The sequence below is a fragment of the Schistocerca piceifrons genome, chromosome 5 (genome assembly GCF_021461385.2).
Source record: "Schistocerca piceifrons isolate TAMUIC-IGC-003096 chromosome 5, iqSchPice1.1, whole genome shotgun sequence".
Taxonomy (NCBI): Eukaryota; Metazoa; Arthropoda; class Insecta; order Orthoptera; family Acrididae; genus Schistocerca; species Schistocerca piceifrons.
The window spans coordinates 431,281,017-431,304,096 of record NC_060142.1 but is presented as its reverse complement, the minus strand read 5'-3'; the positions used below and the strand labels follow the sequence as shown (position 1 = coordinate 431,304,096).

The window sequence follows — 23,080 nt, the reverse complement described above, 5'->3', positions numbered from 1 at the left end:
TAACCGCGTCGTTTGGATACACTTTTTCGTAGTCAGATATCTAATAATGACATTTGTGTATACAGTCTTTAGACAGTGAATATCATATACCAGGCCTCGCTTGCCATGCGGGAATTGTAACTAAGCTATAGCGTCGTGAGATAGTAAGTGCAAGGTAGCAGAATTCTTTTCGCGTTCTGGGTCATTCTTATTAATTTAATGGAAGTTATATCGTCAGCAGTCGATGTTATTTATTGTGAATAAAGTAGTTTATGCAATATATCCTGCAAATATTAACGATTGGGATGTTTCCCCAGCAATCGGAAATCTGAACTTGGTTTTATGGACTGCCTCGAGTTTATATGTTGTCGGTAAAAATATTTTACAGTTATAACAAGCAACTTTGAAAAAAATCTCATCTTCCATTCAAGCGAGATTATGAAACGAATCTCGAATGTTGAAATCCATGTGATGAAGTACGTTACTTCAGAGTGATGGTAGTCAATGCAACATCGAGAATACGGATATTATGCATGAGCAGAGTGACATAAGAAACTAACTACGAGTATATTCAGTCTGAAACGGAAAATGGGATGAGATTCAAGTGAGTTAACGAATAACTTGTACTAGTATGTATGTTAGCTCGCTGTATAGCGTTATTTGCTGTTCAGGCCATCGAAGACTCCAGAATATTCTTTGCAGTTTTGTCTGCTTTTATTGGGCAGTCGCTAACAGTGTTAACGCGCGTGGTTTTATCATAAAGAACTTGTGTGATTTACTCGCCAGATGCCACAGGAGACCGCTGTGACCACAAATCACGATGGGCAGCACGTTCCGTGATATGTAGCAAGGCGTTACACAACCTGCAGCAACCACGGAGGACACCACGTCTTGCGTGCTTCACGATGAGGAACGCGTTCCGTGTGAGGACAGAATGCAGCACCAGTGCAGCGATGACCCTAATCGACTTCGTCCACAATGCTGCCGTCAATGACCTTAAAACACTCAGACTTTGATCGGCATAAAAAGTATGCATGGAAGATCTGCACATTCTCAGGAATATTAACATTCATCTTCATATAAAAATAGGATACGATACATCAGCAAAAGGTCACTCTTCAACACAAGTCGAAATATTCCGCTAATACTCTTCTGATTTAGAAGCAGGCAAAAATAAATGAGAAATACAATGCTAATTATTCCACGATATGCTTTAATTTCTCTGAAATGAGAATTGCTAACTTGCGGTCAGTGCATAAAGTGGTTGGACAAAAATGTGGAAACATTAAAAATAGAACACATTACACTGCCTAATACGGTGTAATAAAGCCTTTGGCCTTCAGAACAGATTCCGACTGTCCGCCGCTTTACCTGGGTGCTCAGAGCTTCCCACTGCCATGCAGCGGGCCTGGGTTCGATTGCGGGCCGGGTCAGAGGTTTACTCCGCTCAGGGCTTGGGTATTGTGTTGACGTCATCATCATCGACACGCTATTCTCCTAATATAGTGTCACCTGAAATGACTTGCATTTTGGCAGCCGATATTCCCCGTTGGGGACTCATGGCCATTTCATTTAATTTCATTTCCTACACTCTTCTTCTCTCCCTCACCGCAAAGTTTCGAACCTGTAGCCACCATTAACTATTAATTCAGAAAAAAGATTGGACTGTAACACCTTAAGTTGCACATTTCCGTGACAGTGCTATCACTGCAACGCTTCATCAGGCACTAGTGCACCTCTCAGGTACAGAATGACTGAGGTTCAGCAGGGAGCCAAGTCAGTCATGTTTTGAACCTGTGCTATGAACGAATATCGGACACCTGTCAACGCTATCGAGGGTAATTTGTGCACTGTGCTGTATGGGGGTACAATCCTCCGACCACTGTAGTCAAAATTGCGGAGATGTGTTGGCCCTAGAACAGGATTAATTGCGGAGCACTCCGCTACCATTTTGTGAACCGCTTCCTGCACGAAGTAGGTAGAAGCCAAATGGAATGGCCTTTGCTACCTACTCACACGAATTTGATAAAGAATGCTTTGGACAAACTGAAATTTGCAATGTGTCGTTGCAGCGATCCTCCACACACAATGGACAAACACAGGTACTGAATCGTTTAAAAGGGAATCTTATTGCATTATTCCTGCAAAACATTGGCGAAGTCAATGAACGATGAAGGTGGGTGGCTATTGCCCACCATTCTCCTCAAAACAGAGCACAAAGGCTCAATAATATTGTGTTTACTGTGGTGCCCAGGGAAAGACGTGAAATTTTTCCTCGTGTTCACAGAATATCCTGGACAATGCGATCTGTGTGTACAGGGCCCTGTCGTCTTGTAACTCTCCATCACCTCTGAGGAACAAACACTGTAGCATGGGCTGGACCTTATCAGTCAAAATGGTCACAAAATGCTTGCAGGTAATGCGGCCTTGCAGAATCACAATGCGCCGTAAGGAATACCGCGATATGACTGCCCAAAACATCGCCGAACCGCAGCCATGTTTCAGTCTTTGGACGTAAACTCGGCCAGAAGTTGGAACCAGTGTGAAACAAGGCTCATTCGAACGAATTACTTTCTCTATTGTTCCATACTCTAGGTTTTATGGCTTCAGCACCACATTTTCCTGTTGCGGGCATTTACATCACTGCTGACTGATTCTGGTATTCCAGCCCGCAGTGCAATGCACTTCTTATGGAGCTCCATTCGTGTTCTTTTGGTGCTCACAGGGTTTTCGAGTGCGAGATTCAGTGCTGTAGTGACTTTTGCAGCTGTCTTTCTTTTCGTCACAATCCCCTTATGTCACTACCACTCAACACACACCTTAACATAGTGGACGCTGTTTCTCCGCTTTTCCTGGATGCGGTATAAAAGTTCGACACGGTGTCTCTTGAAACACCAAACGCTTCGAATCCTTTGGCTAGGGAATCAACACCATAAGGTCACCAACAATTTTTCATAGTTCAAATTCACTTAGCTCCGATATAGTGCACTCACAACTGCACAGATCTCTGTTCCGATCACGACTGGCACTTGCAAAGTATTGAAGGCATAGCAAAGGCGCCGTTCGCTGTCAAATATAACAGCGCAACCTAAAGGGTTGGCTAGTATGTGCATTTACGTTCCAGCATGCGTTTCTCGCGTCGATTCCATGTGTTCTACACGTTTAAGTTTATTAACTTCAGCACAGTTCTGATAATCTTAATAGGTTACCATGAAACAAGATTAGCCTTCTGATATTAGCAAAACCGTATGACTCCAATTTTTTAACAATTTTCTGAACAATAAGATCGTCGGCGTACAAGCAGCTAGCGGTTAGGTGCAAGGCGCGGCTTGGGCGGCTGAGGCATCGCTTATTCTCTCAGTACTTGGTAGTAACATGAATACTCACCACCACCCTAAATGTAAAATCCAGGATGGAATGTAACAATGTAATGAAAAGGATAGTTGCTACTCACCATATAGCGCAGATAATGAGTAGCAGGAAGGCACAACAAAAGACTGTTGGAAAATTAGTTTTCGGCCAACAAGGTCTTTGTCAGAAATAGATAACATACACACATGCACACACACCCGCAAACGAAAATTACACACACATGACGACAGTCTCTTGCAGTCTGGCTCCAACTGCCATAGACTGTTCTCATGTGTACGTGAGTTGCGTATGCGTGTGTGTGTGTGTGTGTGTGTGTGTGTGTGTTTGTGTGTGTATTGTGTGTGAGTGTGTGTGTGTATGTTGTCAAATTTTGACAAAGGCCTTGTTGGCTGAAAGTTAACTTTCCGAAGGTCTTCTGTTATGCCTTTCTGCGACTCACATCTCCGCTATATGGTAACAACTACCCTTTTCACTATATTGGAACGCCATCCATATGTAGTTACAAAATGGTAAGGATGGTATGTATACTTCAAAACAGATTAAATACTGAAACAACTCTTTGGACATACATTTGGTCGGACGCCGGGTAAAGCGAATGTCGCAAACGATTTGCGGCACTACACTGCTGTCCTTCATGCACACAGACACTTATTAGTGAACTTAAATATGAAGTATGTCACCATTCACGTTTATGACGGCTTGAGCTCTGCTGGGGACACTTCTTATGAGGTGGCTGAATGTCTGTAAGTTAATGGTAGCCCACTCTTCCTCAGCAGCCGAAACCAGAGAAAGAAGTGATATTGAACGCTGGGATCTAGAGCAAAGTCGACGACTTAACTCATCACAAAGGGGTTCTGTTTGGTTTAGGTGGAGACTATGGGCAGGCCAGTCCTTTTCAGGAATGTTGTTGTTCACAAACCATTGTCTCATAGATGCTGACTTAGGCTGATACAACCAACCATTGTGTCCGAACTGCTCCTCTACTGTACGTAGTATACAGTGCTGTAAAATGTATTCATATCATTCCACATGCAGTGTTTTCTTACGATCAATAAGGGGACCACACCCTAACCACCGAAAACATCCCATGACGTAACAGTACCTCCCCTGTACCTCATTGATGGCACTATACATGAGGGAAGCAACGTTGTCCAGGTATTCGACAAAGTGGAACCATTCCATCGGACTGACACAGGATATAGCGTACTTCTTCATTCCAAATCACTTGTTCCCACTCTCTCACTATCACTCACGCTCGCTCTTTACACCATCTCAAGCATCGCTTAGCGCTGACTACAGAAGTTTGTGGTTTAGGTGGAGCTGCTCGACATTTATACTCTATTCTCTTTACTCCATACGCACAGTCTCTGTGGTAGCTGGACTGCTGGTAGCTCTTTGTATTTCATGAGTGATTCCTTCTGCTGATTTCAGTCAAGTTTTCACAACCACACTCCACAACAGTCAGCAGAATCTGTCGGTCACTATATGACGTCTACCTTGCCTTAGGTGTGGTTGTTCATTCACGTTTCGACTTCGCATTCACATCGCCAACAGTCGACGTGGGCAAATTTCGATCTGGTGCACCAATTATTAATGGTCCTAGGAAGTGTTGAGGGAAGAATGTTAAGTTTACTCCAATAAATATAATTGTAAATTGGATTTTTAATCACGTATTATTTATAGTTAATCCTGTAAATAATGGGTATCATTGAATAACACCTCCTATGATTGCAAATACTGCTCCTATGGATAATACATAATGGAAGTGGGCTACTACATAATATGTATCATGTAATACGATGTCAAGTGATGAATTTGCTAATACTAATCCTGTTAGTCCACCAATTGTGAATAGAAAAATAAATCCTAGAGCTCATAATAGCGGTGGATTGAATTTGAATTTAGTTCCATATAGTGTAGCTAATCATCTGAATACCTTAATTCCTGTAGGTACAGCAATAATTATTGTTGCTGATGTAAAGTATGCTCGTGTGTCGACATCTATTCCTACTGTGAATATGTGATGTGCTCATACAATAAATCCTATTAGTCCAATTGATAATATAGCATAAATTATACCTAATGTTCCAAATGATTCAATTTTTCCTCTTTCTTGACATACAATGTGAGAAATAATTCCAAATCCTGGCAGAATTAAAATGTAAACTTCTGGGTGCCCAAAGAATCAAAATAGGTGTTGATATAGAATTGGGTCACCTCCTCCTGCAGGGTCAAAGAATGATGTATTTAAATTTCGATCTGTTAATAGTATAGTAATAGCCCCTGCTAATACTGGAAGCGATGAAAGGAGGAGAAGGGCTGTAATAGCTACAGATCATACAAATAAAGGTGTTTGATCTAGAGTTATACTTTCTGATCGTATATTAATTGCTGTTGTAATGAAGTTTACTGCACCAAGAATAGATGATACACCTGCTAAGTGAAGTGAAAAAACAGCTAGGTCTACAGATGCCCCTCCATGTGCAATAGCTCCTGCAAGAGGAGGGTAAACTGTTCATCCTGTACCAGCACCGTTATCTACTATAGAAGATGTAAGAAGAAGGGTTAGTGAAGGCGGTAGTAATCAAAAACTTATATTATTTATTCGTGGGAATGCTATATCTGGTGCACCAATTATTAATGGTACGAGTCAATTACCAAATCCACCAATTATAATAGGTATTACTATAAAAAAATTATTACTAATGCGTGGGCTGTAATAATAACATTATAAATTTGGTCATCTCCAATTAGAGATCCTGGTTGACCAAGTTCAGCACGAATAAGTATTCTTATTGATGTTCCTACTATTCCTGCTCACGCTCCAAATAAGAAGTATAAAGTACCAATATCCTTATGGTTTGTTGAGAATAATCATTTTTGCGGTAAGATGGCTGAATTTAAGGTGTTAGACTGTAAATCTACTTATGAGATGTTTCTCTCTTACCATGTTTTAGGCCTTATATTCAATTATGATTCTAGACTGCAATTCTAGAGGTGTAAAATTTTACTAAGGCCTAAAAGATTATTCTTTTAATTATAACTTTGAAGGTTATTAGTTTAGTTAACTTAAGTCCTTAGTATAATGAGATTAAGGTTGATGTTGAGATTAATCCTGTTGTTGAAATTATTACTGTTATAGGAAGAATAATTCTTGATTTTTGAGACTTTATTTTTATAGATCATGAATTTTCTGTATATGACATAATTAGAGCTGAGAATCTAATACGTGTACAATAATAAAGTGTAATTGTAGTTAATACAACCATAATGGTTGTAATAGTTGTTATGTTATTTTCTATTAATGATTGTATTACAATTCATTTTGGTAGAAATCCAAGGAATGGTGGTAAACCACCTAGGGATAAAAGAGATAAAAATATTATGAATTTAATTTCAGTTTTTATATTTCTGGCTGAATAAATTTGGTTTATAAAAAATAGATTTATTTGCTTAAATAATAATACCATAATTAATCTTAATAGTGAGTAAATAATAAAGTATAGTTCTCAAATGTTTTCTCTAACTGTTAGGGATCTAATTATTCACCCTAAATGTCTAATTGAGGAATATGCTAGAAGTTGTCGTAGAGATGTTTGATTTAAACCACCTATTGCCCCAATAATAATTCTTAGAATGATAATTGTTCAAATGAAAGTTCTTAGTTGAATACAATAAGATAATACCATTATTGGGCAATTTTTTGTCATGTTATTAGTGTTAAACAGTTATTTCATCTTGAAGCTCCTATTACTTCTGGAAATCAGAAATGAAAGGGTGCAGCCCCGATCTTTAATAATAATCTAGATCTAATTATTATTGATGGAATAAATTCTGTTTCTCATCCTATTGGATACTTTATTTGAATCAGCAAAATTGAAAATAATAGTATTGTCGATGCTATTGCTTGGACAATAAAATATTTAATTGATGATTCATTTATTATTATATTTTTATTTCTTGTTAGGAGCGGAATAAATGAAAGTAAGTTGATCTCAAGTCCTATTCAAACTCCAAATCAGGAGTTTGATGAAATGGACAGGATCGTTCCTATCATTAATGTTGGTAGGAAGAGAAGTTTTGTAGAGTTGTTGGTCATTAAAAAGGAGAGGATTGATACCTCTATAAATGGGGTATGAACCCATTAGCTTGTTTAGCTTACCTTTTTACATTAAGGTGTATGATGCACGTTAGTTTTTGATACTAAAGGAGGTAGTTTAATTCTGTCTTATGTAATTTTTAATGAGGGTAATTTTATTTAGTTGATTTACCCTATCAAGGTAACCCTTTAATCAGGCACTTCATTTATATTTAATATATAAATTAAATTTTTTTTTTTTAAATTTGTTTATGTATTATTTTGGTTATTTCTAATTAATTTATCTCGGTTAGGATAATTTGGGCAAATGTTCCTAATGGATTTGTTATTCAAGTGATACCCAACGACTCGCCCACGTTAGGGGCCACTGAATTCCCCTGACCAACTCACTCTTCTGTTGCTCTCCTATACTGAAGACACAGTACTGCCCGCCTCCTCTTATACTGGCTGGTCCTTTTCATCTGAGGGCTACAGGTGACGGCCGCATTATATAGCGGTGTCCTGGTACTTTTGATCAGATAGTGTATCCTTCTTCGACAATCATCTGGCGTGTGATAAATTCTGCAATCGCGGGTGACAAAATCTGACGCCATTGTTCAGAGGTCCTTTCGATGTGATAGTCGCTCACTTTATTCGTATCGTACAGTGCTCTATTTTTTTCTTATTTCCATTAATCTGTTGTTCGTAATGGACGCCTGGAGGCCACATCACTCGTGTGAACGCGTTTGACTAGTGTGTGAGTCGACGCAGCCCTCCCATTGATAGAGCGTAGTTCTGCTGCAGTCTTCCCCGGACGCCTACGAGCCATAATCTATAGGTACCGGTCAGCAGATGGCGTCGTTGACGACGGGTGGCCTCTGCCATGCAGATGGTTCAAATGGCTCTGAGCACTATGGGACTTAACTTCTGAGGTCATCAGTCCCCTAGAACTTAGAACTACTTAAACCTAACTAACCTAAGGACATCACACACATCCATGCCCGAGGCAGGACTCGAACCTGCGACCGTAGCGGTTGCGCGGTTCCAGACTGAAGTGCCTAGAACTAGAACCGCTCGGCCACTCCGGCCGGAGCCATGCAGATCTTAAATGTTTCGTGTCGCAAGAGAAAGCTCAATGCCTGAATGGCGGCTACAATATTTCGTTGATAACTTTCCATGTTAACAACCCTTCTTGCCGTAAACAGATAATTCGCACTTATTCTGAGACTGAAAGGACATTGCCTGACATAATGCCGTGTTGAACAGCGTACGGAGGCTGCAATTTGCCGTTCTGAACTGAGGGCGTTACGTGCTCTACTGAACTGTATTCGATCAGCTACAAGCCATCTATCGCTATGAAACGACGAACAGCTAAAATTTTTTGAAGGAATGCAGGTGCATGCAGTAGCGATGTAAGTGACATGCTGGGCACTCAGTGAAGTGACTAAAATATCTAAAAACTTGTCGGAAATGTTTAATCGAAAACAAAATAATGAGCTATTAATGTCTCCGTCTTAATTTTAGCACATATTGCATTCAAAGGTGGGAAATGAATATTCCCTGAGTTAAAATGAAACTGGCAATATAAACCACCATTTCTCTTTAATACTGACAGTAATCTTGACAAACGATGACAAAATACACAAAATAATTTACTATTGCGAATACGAGTTACTGTACGTAACACGGAGTTTGAACTGCTGACATCTTTGGAATGAATGGAAGTTCATGCGATGCTGACCTAACTGAGATGTTCGAAACTCAGTAAACTGACTGAAAGACTTTGACATGAAGAGGGAAATTTTAAACGTGAGCGAAATGAACAGAAAATGTTATTTCCTTAACTATCCTATGTAATGTTTTAAAAAGAAATTAAAAGAAAAATATTTAAGTGTATTTCATATCAAAAATTATCTAAATGAGTTAAGTTCCTGCCAGAGGGTTCTTCGAACCACTTTCACACCATTTCTCTACCGATCCGCTCTCTAACAGCACTTGAAAAAACAAAAGCTTTAAATTCTCCGTCCGATTCCGATTTCCCTTATTTTATTGAGATATCCATTTCTCCTCACTTATATAGGAGTCAAAAATATATTTTCGCGTTCGAAGGACAAAGTTGGAGAATAAAATTTTGTGAAAAGATCATGCCTCAACGAATTACGCTTTATTTTAATGTTTGCCACCCGAACTCGCGTATCGTATCCGTGACTCTCTCTCCGTCTCTCTTTCTCTTTCTCTGTCTCCCTCTCTCTCCTATTTCGAGACGGTAAAAAACGACGTGTCCTTGTTTGAAGTTTTTGGATGTCCTCCGTGAAATGTCTCTGGCAAGGAGGGCATATCGCACAGCAATACTCTAGCGGGTACGGGCAAGCGTAGTGGAGGCAGTCTCTTTAGTAGATCTGTTGCATCTTCTACATGTTTTGTAAATTAAACGCAGTCTCTGGTTCGTCTTCCCCACATTATATATGTGATTATTCCAATTTAAATCGTTCATAATTATGATCTCTAAGTATTTAGTTGAATTAAAGGCCTTTACATTTGTGTGAATTTAATGGAATCCTTTTAGTACTCATGAGGATGACCTCACCCTCTTCATTATTTAGAGTCAATTGCCACTTTTTGCACCATACGAATAGCTTGCCTAAGTCATTTTGCAATAGGTACTGATTTTCTGATGACTTTACTGGACGTAAATGACAGCATCGTCGGCACACAATCTAAGAGGGTTGCTCATATTGTATGTTATAAACAGTAGAAGGCCTTCAACACTTCCTTGGGGAACGCCAGATATCAATCCCATTTTACTCGATGACTTCCCTTACTACGGACTGTGTGTGACCTTTCTGACAGGAAATGACAAATCCAGTCGTACAACTGGGGCGATACTTCATAGGCAGGCAATTTGATTAGGTGCCGCATGTGAGGAACGGTATCGAAAGCCTACGGGAAATCCAGAATCATGGAATCAGGATGGCTTTTTCCCCTCAGAATAGTGCGTCAGTTGGATGTCTGTAGAGTACCATGATGAGTGCTATATGTTCGCATCCACAAGAATCTTATAGTTTGAAAGTTAATGTCCGACATTCTTACACAAACTGGTCACCAAGGAACTGTGTCTGTACTCTTGCGTTATAGTATTTCAAAATTTGCGTAGAAATTACATTACCGGTTGACAGTCACAACTGCTTGCACCGTAGTCGACCAGTAGGCAGTTGTGTGACGTCAAGAGTTTCAAGAACACGAGCGTAAAGCGCAAAGGCGAACCGCAGTGCTCCTCAATTACAGGCAGGATGGCGTTGCAGGTAATTGATAGTCTAGAACTACTGCGCGAAGGTCTCGACAAAGTGACCGTGCTATAACGTAACGCGAAGATCCCGTTGTCGCCGACACCTTGAAAGACTTCCCTCGGATGTAAGCTCACTCATTGGATGTGAAATTGATCTCAGGGATGCTTGCTTGATATCCGGACCTGCTATGCCCTGCTTTTGTACTCAGGCCTACCTCACGAGCGCGCCCTTCGATAGTATTTATTCGAATCGGCAAGGTTTGTACACAATATGTGACATGAATGAAATAACTGATCACGAATTTCTGTAACGCAGCAGATAAAAACTTAACAACTGGGCAGGCATACAGCAGTAAGAAGAAGATAACGTCGTGAGCAGTACAAGTAATACGAAGGTTGTTCAGTAAGTAACGCAACACATTTCTTTTCTCGATAAATTTCAGTAGATGAAATGCGGAATTTGTTGTGAGACGTAGTAGAAAACACCCCGCTTCAGACCCTATAGTTTCATGAAGTTCCGACATGTGGCAGCGCTATTCATAGCCTTGAAAATGGCGTCTGTAACGGACGTGTGTTCCAAGCAGGGAGGTGTCATTGAGTTTCTTTTGGTGGCACACCAGAGCGTCAAAGATATTCAGAGGTGCTTGCAGAATGTCTACGGAGACCTGGCAGTGCACAAAAGCGCGTTGAGTCGTTGGGCAAGGAATCTGTCATCACCGGAACAAGGTCGGACAAACCTTCATGATCTCCATCGTACCGGCCGGCGCACAGGGCAGTGATGCGTGCAATGTAGGAACGTGCAGATACTCTCATTCGATATGATCGACGGATGCAAACGAACTTCTTCATCTTCCTGACGACGCAAAGCCCCACACAAATCTGCACTCCCGAGAGGAGCTCACAAAACTTCCTCATCCGCCCAACACCCGGGATCTCGCACCTTCCGACTTCCATCCGTTTGCCCCACAGGAAGCAATACATGGATTATGAGTAGGTTATTGATATAGCAAGACGCTAGCTACGACCTCGATCAGTAGAGCGGTACAGTGCGGGCATAGAGGGCCTTCCCGTAAGGTGACGTAAGGCCGTCGCATTGAACGGAGTTTATATCGAAAAATATGGTTTTGTAGTGAAATGGTGGGGATTAATATGGTGTCTTGGATCCTGAATAAAACCAACCAGCTTTCAGTAAAAAGTGTTGATTGAACGCCCTTCATAGATAGGATATGTGGCGTTGATCTTTCTTTTCCTTGGCAATGCTTTTAGAGCTCATCATTATTATTACTAGTATCTTTTGGAGCATATTACTGGTTATTTTTGCGGGCTGTCTTTTTGTATGGATAGAGAACTGGCCTATTGCATAACCCCCAAACTGGTGGTCCAGGTTTTTTCATGAGGGTTTTCATCCCCTAGAAAGATTGGCTCCAACATGCCTCAGAGTTCTTCCCACCCTTTGACGAAGAAGACGGGAAAGGAATAACGAAGTATAGCAAGAGACTCTGAATAACTTAGTTCATCCATCGGCTCTTGCGGATAAGGAAAGAAGAAGAAAGGAAAGGGAATGACAAGTCGTTACACACACACTTCGTCTGGCTTCTCAGACACAGCGTGTTCGCCAAAGGAGACCCTTGCAGCAGCTGTACTACCACTGATATAGCCCCGAGCTTCATCTGAGCTCGCGAACCTCCTCGCCTGCACCGACGGTGCTGAAGCCTGGGACGATAGCGAAAGAAATTAGAATAAACTGCTTGCCACTGAGATGGATTATTTAAGAAGAGTCTGATGTTGTAATAGAATAAGAAAAGGTGTAATCCGGCAAAGGATGAAAATGCGTTGTGATTTCTGTGACGAAATCCAGCAAAAACGGCTGATGTGGTTTGGCCATGTCAATAAGATGAATGGAGACATGATATCAAATAGGGTACTACGGGGATACAACCCCAGCTGATGAAATTGGAGCGCCCACGACGCAACTGGCAAAATGATGTGGAAGAGGCAATGGAAGCAAGGAATATGAACGTTGAGGAAAGATAAGACAAAAGGAGATGGCGACTGGGCGCAGAGAAGTCGCCAGCCGTAGATAATTCGCAAAAAGAAGAAGACCTTCTGTTGTTTCAAAAAGAAATGAACGAGACGGGGAAGTGGCGATGGAATGTAGGTTGAGTTTACTCGTTTCGAAGTTACTTATTTATACTACTAATGTATTATATCTGCCCGACAAGGTCCTCTAGTATCTCACAAGGACCCCATACAAAATTCAATATGAATTTAGTTAACATTATTCGATACATAGCAATAAAACAGAGAGGTTGTGATATAATCAGGTGCAGCCGTATTTATGAGGGTTTCGGAATTGAAATAGGCCTGTGAGACAGACACATGCACTAGACTTACACGTAGGATATATGTAGCAATTCATCTAAAATAACAGGAATAAACTGAAAATTCGATATACCCTAGAGAGCAGTGCAGAGTACCAGGGAGATGCTCGTCGGCATGTTCGGCGAATTCGTCACCACCATATTCAGAGGTGCTAAAATATAAACGCCATTAATGGCCAGAAACCTTCCATGTGTATGTAACCATCTTGCTCAGTAGCTCTGTATCACTGTATGAGTCGATTAGGATACGGGAGAATGCACATTAATAATTAGTGACATGATGGCTGATGGCCAAAATCTATCAGTTCCGTAAAAATTCTGTTCTATGAAATTATTCAAGGGGATTCAGTGAACTGAAAAAGACGAGATCCGTGCAATTAATATGGGTAAAATGAACTACGTTAAGTTGAGGACACGTCGTAGGTAATGGCCAATATGTATCAGATTCATAAAAATTCTGCTACTCCGAAATTATTACAGTTAGGCACGCGTACAGGGATTCACTTAACTCAGGAAGAGACCTCAAACACAGTTAAAATTAACTAGATTTAAGTTGGAGGATACGTGGTGACTGACGGCCTAAATCAATCAGTTGCGCAATGGGAACACCATCAGAATTTAGTCCAAACGAATAAACGGAATGCAGTTTGCGGATAAAAGGAAAACAGAATGTCTTCACAAGAAATCGCCCTCGTCTTTATATTGCAGTTTCTAGCACAGAGCGTCAGACCTAATAGTCATTTACCCGAACGCATAAATATATACGTAGCTATTTCGGTCACGTAAATTTACTTCAAAATACCGTAGAAACAAGATTCTCAAATACTACGCAATTTTACAATGAACAACCGATATGAACTAATTGAAAAACCTAGTCGATACAAATTTACAAAAAGCTTTGGTTACAAATTCACAGCGAGAGCACCCACCTCTATCCCGAATGGCTGGTGAGGAACAAAGAGGCACTTGTTACCTATACGTGCAACTTATTCTAGAGCGGAGTGTTTACTTCCCGTCACTGAGCTATGTCTCTAGTCCTATCCAAGGTTGTTGAAAAGTCACGCTGGAACTACCCGACAGCGGCACTATGCTACTTTCTGATTATAAGGGAGTGTGCTTCGAAACATTCAAGTGTTACCAGTTACACAAACACATGCACAGGAAAGAGTGGAATGGAAAAGAGACTTCATCAGGGAAAACAATAACCAAACAAACCACAGGCTGTGGTTTACTGGCAGAACACATTGCAAATGTAACATGTCTACTAAAGAGACTGCTTACACTACACTTGTCCGACCTCTTCTGAAGTACTGCTGTGTGGTGTAGGATCCGCATCAGATATGATTGACGGAGGACACTAAAAAGGTAAAAAATTCAAAGAAGGGCATCTCGTTTTTTATTATTGGCAGTCATTAAAGCAGCGCGTTTTTCCTGCGGCAATATCGTCTCATGAAACTTCAATCACCATCGTTGTCTTCAGAATGGGAAAATATTTTTTTGTCACCCACATACATAGAGAGAAATGATCATCATCATAAAATAAGAGAAATCAGACTTAGCATGAAAGATTTAAGTTTTGTTTTTTCCCGCATGCCGATCGAGAGGGGAACGGTAGAGAATAGCTTCAGGGTGATTCGATGAACGCTCTGCCAGGTACTTAATTGTGAAGTGCAGAATAATCATGAAGATGTAGATGCAGATGAAGTATATACAAGTGGATTCTTCTTTGCCAGAGGATAGGGGATTATGGAAGCAGCGAAGTGAAAGAGAAAAATTGAAAAATGGAAGTAACAAGTTGCTGACAACAATTTGTGGCGCAAGTTGCACACAACTTTAATGAAAGTAGGATATATTGTCCGCTTTCAACCATTAGAGACCGAATACCACCTCGGACAGAACAAACATAAAAAAAATCAGCGATCTTCTTCTTTAAGGAGCCATACCAACATTCGCCAACAGTTATTAACGGAAACGCAAGGGAAAGTTAATGGGAACGATCAGACAGGTATTTAACCTCGTTCTTCGCCAGTATGTGTTCACTGTCTGAATCACATAGTCACTCTACCCAGTGTCAATCACAAAAGAGATCAACCAGGGTTGATAGATGGATATTTGAACTCCATTTATAACCAACGCAAGTCTTGTATCCTCAAAATTAACCAGAAGTCTAATCCAATAATAGACTTTGGGCCTCGTGAATACTGAATGCGGGCATTTCATGTAATATATTACGTCGAAATATGTACTTTCTCGTCCGTCCGGTAATACCCTGCTAATACGGAACTTACATCCTGCCTTGATAAGTTCTTCAGAAGCAAAACCTGCCCTGAAGTGATGTGTAATGTTCCGCATCTGCGGAAAGCTGCGAAATATCTAGCTGTACTACACCTGACGACAGGGTGCATGATATTACAACACTCTCAATGCACGGAGGGGCAACTACGAGCCTGAATGGTGAGAGCAGCTGGTGGAGTTGAGGTGAGAGTCCAGGAGGCTCCAGACAAACAAAGGTGCAAATGTAACATGTTATTTATTGAAACATCGGCGCTGCGTGGCACACCAGGTCAGTAACCGGATGGTCCCTGAATTCTGCTGTGCTGGCTGCCTGCACATCTCGTTACTCTGACGTGGAGCCTCCATCAAATACCGGCCCCGTTACTTAAGCTGACCATGCGGTTTCCGTACCCGCAGCATGCATAGTCGACGCTGCTGTATCTACTGTGGGCTGGGCGATGCCTGGCTGCATCACGGTGACGGATACCCAACACGATGGGACTCGTCTCCCTGATGACGAACGATGCTGGTGTGCAAGGGCAACAACTCGCTGCCCCCTGACAGGAGTCGGCTGTACTAATGCAATTAACTTGGGATGACCAGCTGCACCATGGTAGTGAATCTGAAGCGGGACTTAATGCGAAGAGACATTGCTTGCCATGGCCTCGAGTGGTGACATCTACAATAACCAAACAAACCACAGACTGTGGTTTACTGGCAGAACACATTACAAGTGTAACATGTCTACTAAAGAGACTGCTTACACTACACTTGTCCGACCTCTTCTGAAGTACTGCTGTGTGGTGTAGGATCCGCATCAGATATGATTGACGGAGGACACTAAAAAGGTAAAAAATTCAAAGAAGGGCATCTCGTTTTTTATTATTGGCAGTCATTAAAGCAGCGCGTTTTTCCTGCGGCAATATCGTCTCATGAAACTTCAATCACCATCGTTGTCTTCAGAATGGGAAAATATTTTTTTGTCACCCACATACATAGAGAGAAATGATCATCATCATAAAATAAGAGAAATCAGACTTAGCATGAAAGATTTAAGTGTTGATTTTTCCCGCACGCCGATCGAGAGGGGAACGGTAGAGAATAGCTTCAGGGTGATTCGATGAACGCTCTGCCAGGTACTTAATTGTGAAGTGCAGAATAATCATGAAGATGTAGATGCAGATGAAGTATATACAAGTGGATTCTTCTTTGCCAGAGGATAGGGGATTATGGAGGCAGCGAAGTGAAAGAGAAAAATTGAAAAATGGAAGTAACAAGTTGCTGACAACAATTTGTGGCGCAAGTTGCACACAACTTTAATGAAAGTAGGATATATTGTCCGCTTTCAACCATTAGAGACCGAATACCACCTCGGACAGAACAAACATTAAAAAAATCAGCGATCTTCTTCTTTAACCCTTTGTTGCCTGACGGTACTTAAAAGTACCAGTAAGTTTTGACTTTCATTATTTTCTCGTGGTGCAGTTTCGTGATCTGAGAGCCTGTCGGTACGTGACATGTGGCGATCTCGTCCGTCACAGTCCCATCGTCCTGGAAGAGCTGCGAAGCTAAGAATAATTTCCTTGCAAAGATGCCCAGTTCTTGTCGTGAACAGTGGTACACGTGTCGTGCAAATACATCACTACCAGTCACTTATCCTAAAAGATCTCAGCCACAGTCAGTGTGGAAATCTGTTTTGCCCTTCCTCTAGTATAAATAATAATAATTTCATGTAACTCAGTGGCCTGGTGCATGTATTTCTATTGGACGCTTCTCCAGCGAGTTGAGCGTCCCTTACCAATTATCCATCCAGGGAAAGGGGACCGTACAGTTCTAAGTTGAATTCGCACCACGTGCTGTTTCTGGCGATTCCTCAAATTGTGGGCCGACCAGGTTTGGATCCAACACCCTCACCCTTCAGGTACAAGTTTTACCGCTCAACTACCAGCTGCCCTAATCTCAACAGTACCGCTAAGTTCGCTGTTTCAGCAAACTAAACTGCCTTGCAGTGCTGTGTAGGCCTTGTTGAATATTACAGTGGCCACATACCGCACTCGCCTGCCATCAGCACCCGTGCAGTACTACTACGTCGTTGAGGCTCCATTAATATACCCAAATATTATCGGTTCAAAATGGCTCTGAGCACTATGGGACTCAACTTCTGAGGTCATTAGTCCCTTAGAACTTAGAACTAGTTAAACCTAACTAATCTATGGACATCACACACATCCATGCCCGAGGCAGGATTCGAACCTGCGACCGTAGCGGTCTCGCGGTTACAGACTGCAGCGCCTAGAACCGCACGGCCACTTCGGCCGGCTAATATTATCGGTATGCTACGTTACTCTGCTCTGTGAGAAGACCCAGTTCCTCAGGTCGACCTTAAGAACCGTTTCGTATTATATTACCACTATGTGTTCGTACAAAATACAGAGAAATTTTAACCAAAACAACTGGCGGTTTGCCCATATGTGTTAGATACTACATCAAGTCTTACTTACTATGCTGCTTCCTGCTGCTTTTCTTATGACTTCATTTAGCAGACTTGTTTTGCAGTTCTGGCTGTTTAACCTTCACGGCTTGCCTCATTGCTTCCTGTCCTCTTAACACTAAATCTACATTTTTTCGCTTCCAGACTACACGGTTACACACTCACCCTCTCTTGTACTCCAGGGATCCAGTCTACTGGAATTTGGGCTCTTGATGGTTTATGCTGACAATCGCCCCTCTGCCTCAAAAGAATAAAAGCTACGCACAGGAGAGCTAGAGCCATCGTGTAATTGGTATTACTGCACTCAAAATCACCGTCAAGCCTCGTTGTCACCCTCTGAACTGCTCTACATACTGCATTACCTGTTTGGATGAAATGCGACCTTCTTGTGCAGCAATGAATCGATCCAAAGAATGGATTAGGTCAGGTCATAAAGATGATGTAGAAATGTTATATTTGGCGCTGGCAATAATTCCAAAGGTTCATCTGGTCAACACAATTGCGGTTGTAGATTTCCACTTGCCTGATTTGCACATTCGTGGCTGCTAGCTGTAAGGAAGGCCTTGTTATTTCGCATGTGGTCCTATTGTTTAATATCCCACTTCCCTTACGTTAAAACCATGATGCCTTTTTTGAGGTTTCCCTGATCGTAACAACAAGTCAGTTCTACCAAGTCATCATGATCCAATGAGAATCTGCTTGCTGGACATGCAACCTGGGATCCACGACATCTCTTAGACAGTCTGGTCCCTTTTGTCAGACTAAGGGCATGTTCTCAGGCTGGTTTGTGTTACCCCAGTCAGACACACCGTGACCTTCCCCCTTTGAAAATGTTGCGACTCCTCCTCCGCGATGAGCGCACGCTTGCTACCATCTTCCGAAACTAAATCCCGTGGAAACACACCTGCACGAATTTTCCAAGAACTCCCCTCTTCACTGTGGTGTGAATGGCGTAGTACTTAAAACTGTGCGTGATTCCCTGTTACCGGGACTCGAATTACAAAATACGCAATAGTGCTCGGTCAGTTTTCACTTCTAATGATGCTATGTGGTAAGAGGAGAGTAGGTTTTGTAAGATGGGTTCCATGACTAGGCTTAAATCAGGCGGTAGCTCGCTACGTGCTTTCTGTAGCCCCTTTAAATGTTCATCAAGCGACGGAATGCAATACTGCTGTGAAGCATATTCTTTCCACGCTTACCCTCCACGTATCGCAACCTAAGGACAGGGCCAAATACGAGGGCTATTCGGAAAGTAAGGAACGATAGGTCGCGAAATGGAAACCACAGTGAAAATTAGTGTTTTATTTGCGACTGTTCGCTACATCTTCCAACTACTTCTCTACACAGTCGGCGCTCACACTTAGACATCTGTCCTAGCGTTGTACCAACTTTTCAATTCCTTCGTTATAGAAGACAACCGAAAGTGCTTCTCGACAATTTTATTCTCTGGACTGCAGCCCGTTGTCTGTGTCAACATATTATCTTCATAGCCAGCGGTTCATTTGAGCACAGATGACCCTAAGGGTAGCCAATTATGGACTGTATTGTGGGAGATCAAACACTTCCCATCGAAAACGCTGCAGGAGCATCTTCATTGCCTCTGCAGAGTGCGACCTACAATTGTGTAGAACGAACCGCATTATAGTTATGTTATGTGGATTGCATAACTTCAGGCAAAATCTTTCACCAGGCCCTCATATTTGGCGGGAGACGCTACTTTCTAGCCATCTTTACGTTCTCACTGTGAGCTCAGAACTGAAAAGAGCGACATGTTGCGATTGACGGGTGTACTAGACACAATGCCCAACGCATCTGTGCAAAGTTTTATCATATTTTCACTCTATTTTCCATTCCGAAACCGATCGCTGCTTACTTTCCGAATAACCCTCGTATCACCCCACCTCCCTCCTCAGAGAACTAGCACGCCCGTTCACAAACAACAATAAAAATAGAAAAAAATCTTTACACTGACATAACTTATTCACAATAATCCTATAGATACGCAAACGTGTAAACAAAAGAAATCCTTGACGAACACTCCTCGTCTTCTTGAGCTTAACAATGAATGTACTTCATGGTTGAGCTAAACTTCATCTTCTTATCTTTTCCTCTGGTTCCTTCTACCCACGTTCTCTGCCGTTCCACCCTTGAAACTTCTGGAATCGAATTCTGAGTACCCCAAAAATGTTGTAGACGCACAACATGAACCATCGTCGTTGTTATTGACAACTAAAGCTTCACATTGACTGTCGAAGTAAGATCCACCATCCGATAAGATCCTTGACATCATGCGATGAACTTCTTTGTCTTCCCTTTTGGCAAGAAAGGACTGGATAACATTAACCATTGCCCTACTGTGTACTGCGGTAAACGTGCTGCACGTATCGCTTATTCGTTCTGCTCCCCTGCCACCTTCGTATTCACCTTCTGTAGTCGTTTCCATACTTCTTGCAGTGTTTTTGGCAAACGTACATACCGATTCTCCATCTTTACTTTTCTTTGCTTTTATCAAATCGAACGGTGATGGTATTTACCGATAGTTCACCACCTCATACTGGGACAACCCAGTATTCGTGTGTACTTTTGAATTATATGCTGACGCCACGTACACCTATATCTACGTCTACGTGCATACTCAGGCCACAGTACGGTGAGTGGCGGAGGCTACCCCATACCACTACTAATCATTTCCTTTCTTATACAACTCGCAAACAGAGCGAGATCAAAACAGCTGTCTATAAGTTCCGTATGAGCCCAATTTTGTCGTATCTTAGCGTGGTCCTTACGCTAAATGTATACTGGCGACGGTAGAATCGTTCTGCAGTTAGCTTCAAATCCCATTTTCTCTAAATTTTCTCAATAACGTTGCTTCAAAAGAATGCCTCTTTCCTCCAGGGATCCCCATTTGAGTTCTCGAAGCATCTGCTGATAGGTGCTTGTTGTTGGAGCAAAAGGTAACAAGTCTAGCAGCCCGGATCTGAATTACTTCATATCTTCATTGAATCCGACCTGCCCTCGAGCAGTATTAAAGAATGGGTCATACTATTGTCCTATAGGCGGTGAACTCCACTTTCCTAAAATTCTTCCCTACTACGAACTTAACATATGCATCTCACTTCATATGGTTTCGAATGGCTTCAAAAGGTTATGCCTAGGTATTTAACCAATATGACTCTGAGAAGCAGGACGCTACTAATGCTGTGTTCGAACACTTTGAGTTTGTTTTCCCTACTCATCGCATTAAAAATGGCTCTGAGCACTATGGGACTTAACATCTGAGGTCATCAGTCCCCTAGAACTTAGAAATAATTAAACCTAACTAACCTAAGGACATCACAAACATCCATGCCCGAGGCGGGATTAGAACCTGCGACCGTGAACGTCGCACGGTTCCGGACTGAAGCACCTAGAACCGCTTGGCCACCGCGGCCGGCTCATCGCATTAACTTATATTTTTCAACATTTAGAGATGGGTGCCATTAATCACACCAACTGGAAAATTTCTGTAACTTATCTAGTATCCTCCTCAGGTTACTCAAAGACGGCACCTTCCCACATACCACAGCTTCATCAGTAAACAGCCACAGAATGCTGCTCACCTTGTCCACCAGAACACATGTACATGCAAAATAACAGCTGTCCTACCACACTTCCCTGAGGCACTCCAGACGATACCCTTATCTCTGATGAACACCCGCCGTCAAGGACAACGTACTGGTTCTGTTACTTCAGAAGTCTGCAAGCCGCTCATATAACTGGCAATCTATTCCTTACGCTCGTACCTTAGTTAACAGTCTGAACTGCGTAAAATACTTTGAGAAATCTAGGAATATGGAACCTGCCTACTGCCCTTCATAACATGGTTCACAGCATATCGTGTGAGAAAAGGGCAAGCTGAGCTTAGCACAAGCAATGCTTTTGAATCCATGCTGACTTGTGGTCAGATGCTCTTCCGTCTCAAGGAAATTCATCTTATTCAAAATGAGAGCCTGTTAAGAATTGTGCAGCATACCAGTGTTAAAGAAATTGATCTGTAGTTTTGCGGATACGTTCTTTTACCTTTATTACACACAGGAGTCATTTTAACTCATTTCCAGTCTCTTGGGACTTTACTCTGGGCAAGAAATTCGCGATAAATGCAAGTTGAGTAGGCCAATGCAAATAGAGTACTCTTTGTAAAACCGAATAGGGATTCCATACGGATCTTGTGATTCATTTATTTTCAACTCTTTCAGTTCTTTCTCTACGCTCAGAATGCATATTACCATGATCTGCGTTATGGTCAAGCGATGGTATGTTGGTACGATTCTCCCTCATGAACGATTTCTTAATACATTAAGTATATATCTTGTTCACAGTGACGTGCGTTCACAACTTAATATGTTTTTAACTGGTCTTTGTACCTGTTCCTTTCTACCACTGGCCAGAATGAAATTTGTCTTGTAACAATCGTACTTGGCACATGAAACTTCAACAGCCAGTTGTTAACCATTGCTTATGTGACTAGAAATGCCTGCTAATTGGGCATATCAACCTTCTCCACACGTTGAGAAAAGTTATCTATTATTGTTAATACGAATCAGGTTACTAAGAGCCTACGATTGAACATCTGTTCCAAGCATTCCAAAAGGTTTTGATGCTTCTGGTACCTACAGCAATAACACACACTTACAGTAATATCGCTGTGCACAAATTATACCATACTCCAAATGTACTGATCCACATCCGATTTTCTTCCTCTCCACCTGTCTCTCTTGCCTACTCTCCAGATTGTAGAACTGCACCCTCTATGAGGAGCTAACATGAAGAATTTTCTTTGAACACTTTTATTTTTAAAATGACGAAAGAAAAATTGAGTTGTAACATTTGTAGGTGTTTTAATAAACCATGAAGTAATGAATCAGCGAGACAATTAATATTCTTTGTCTATAATAATCTTTTTTTAATGATGAAGAAATTCTTAATGCGTAGAGATTGCTGCCTAGAAGTCCTTCACAGAAAAGAAGGCTAACTACCCACATTGGGGGTAGACACTTGCAAAACATGCTTTCTCTGCACCACTCGTGCTCCTAGTGACACATGCTTCACTGAAACGGTGCACACCCATTTAATATCTACTAAGTTAAAATGCATGCACTGCACTTATTGTTTGTAAATCACTTGATTAATTATTTCCTTACTTTTGAACTGCTAAAAATTGGAAGACCAGGATGCAAATG

The 23,080-nt window shown here is 41.6% G+C and overlaps 1 protein-coding gene across 1 annotated transcript in view; it reads right to left on the bottom strand.

Moving 5' to 3' along the window:
- Window positions 1-23,080, bottom strand: part of LOC124799061 (cytochrome P450 4C1-like) — a 151,069-nt gene that overhangs the window by 101,704 nt on the left and 26,285 nt on the right. The window lies entirely within an intron of this gene.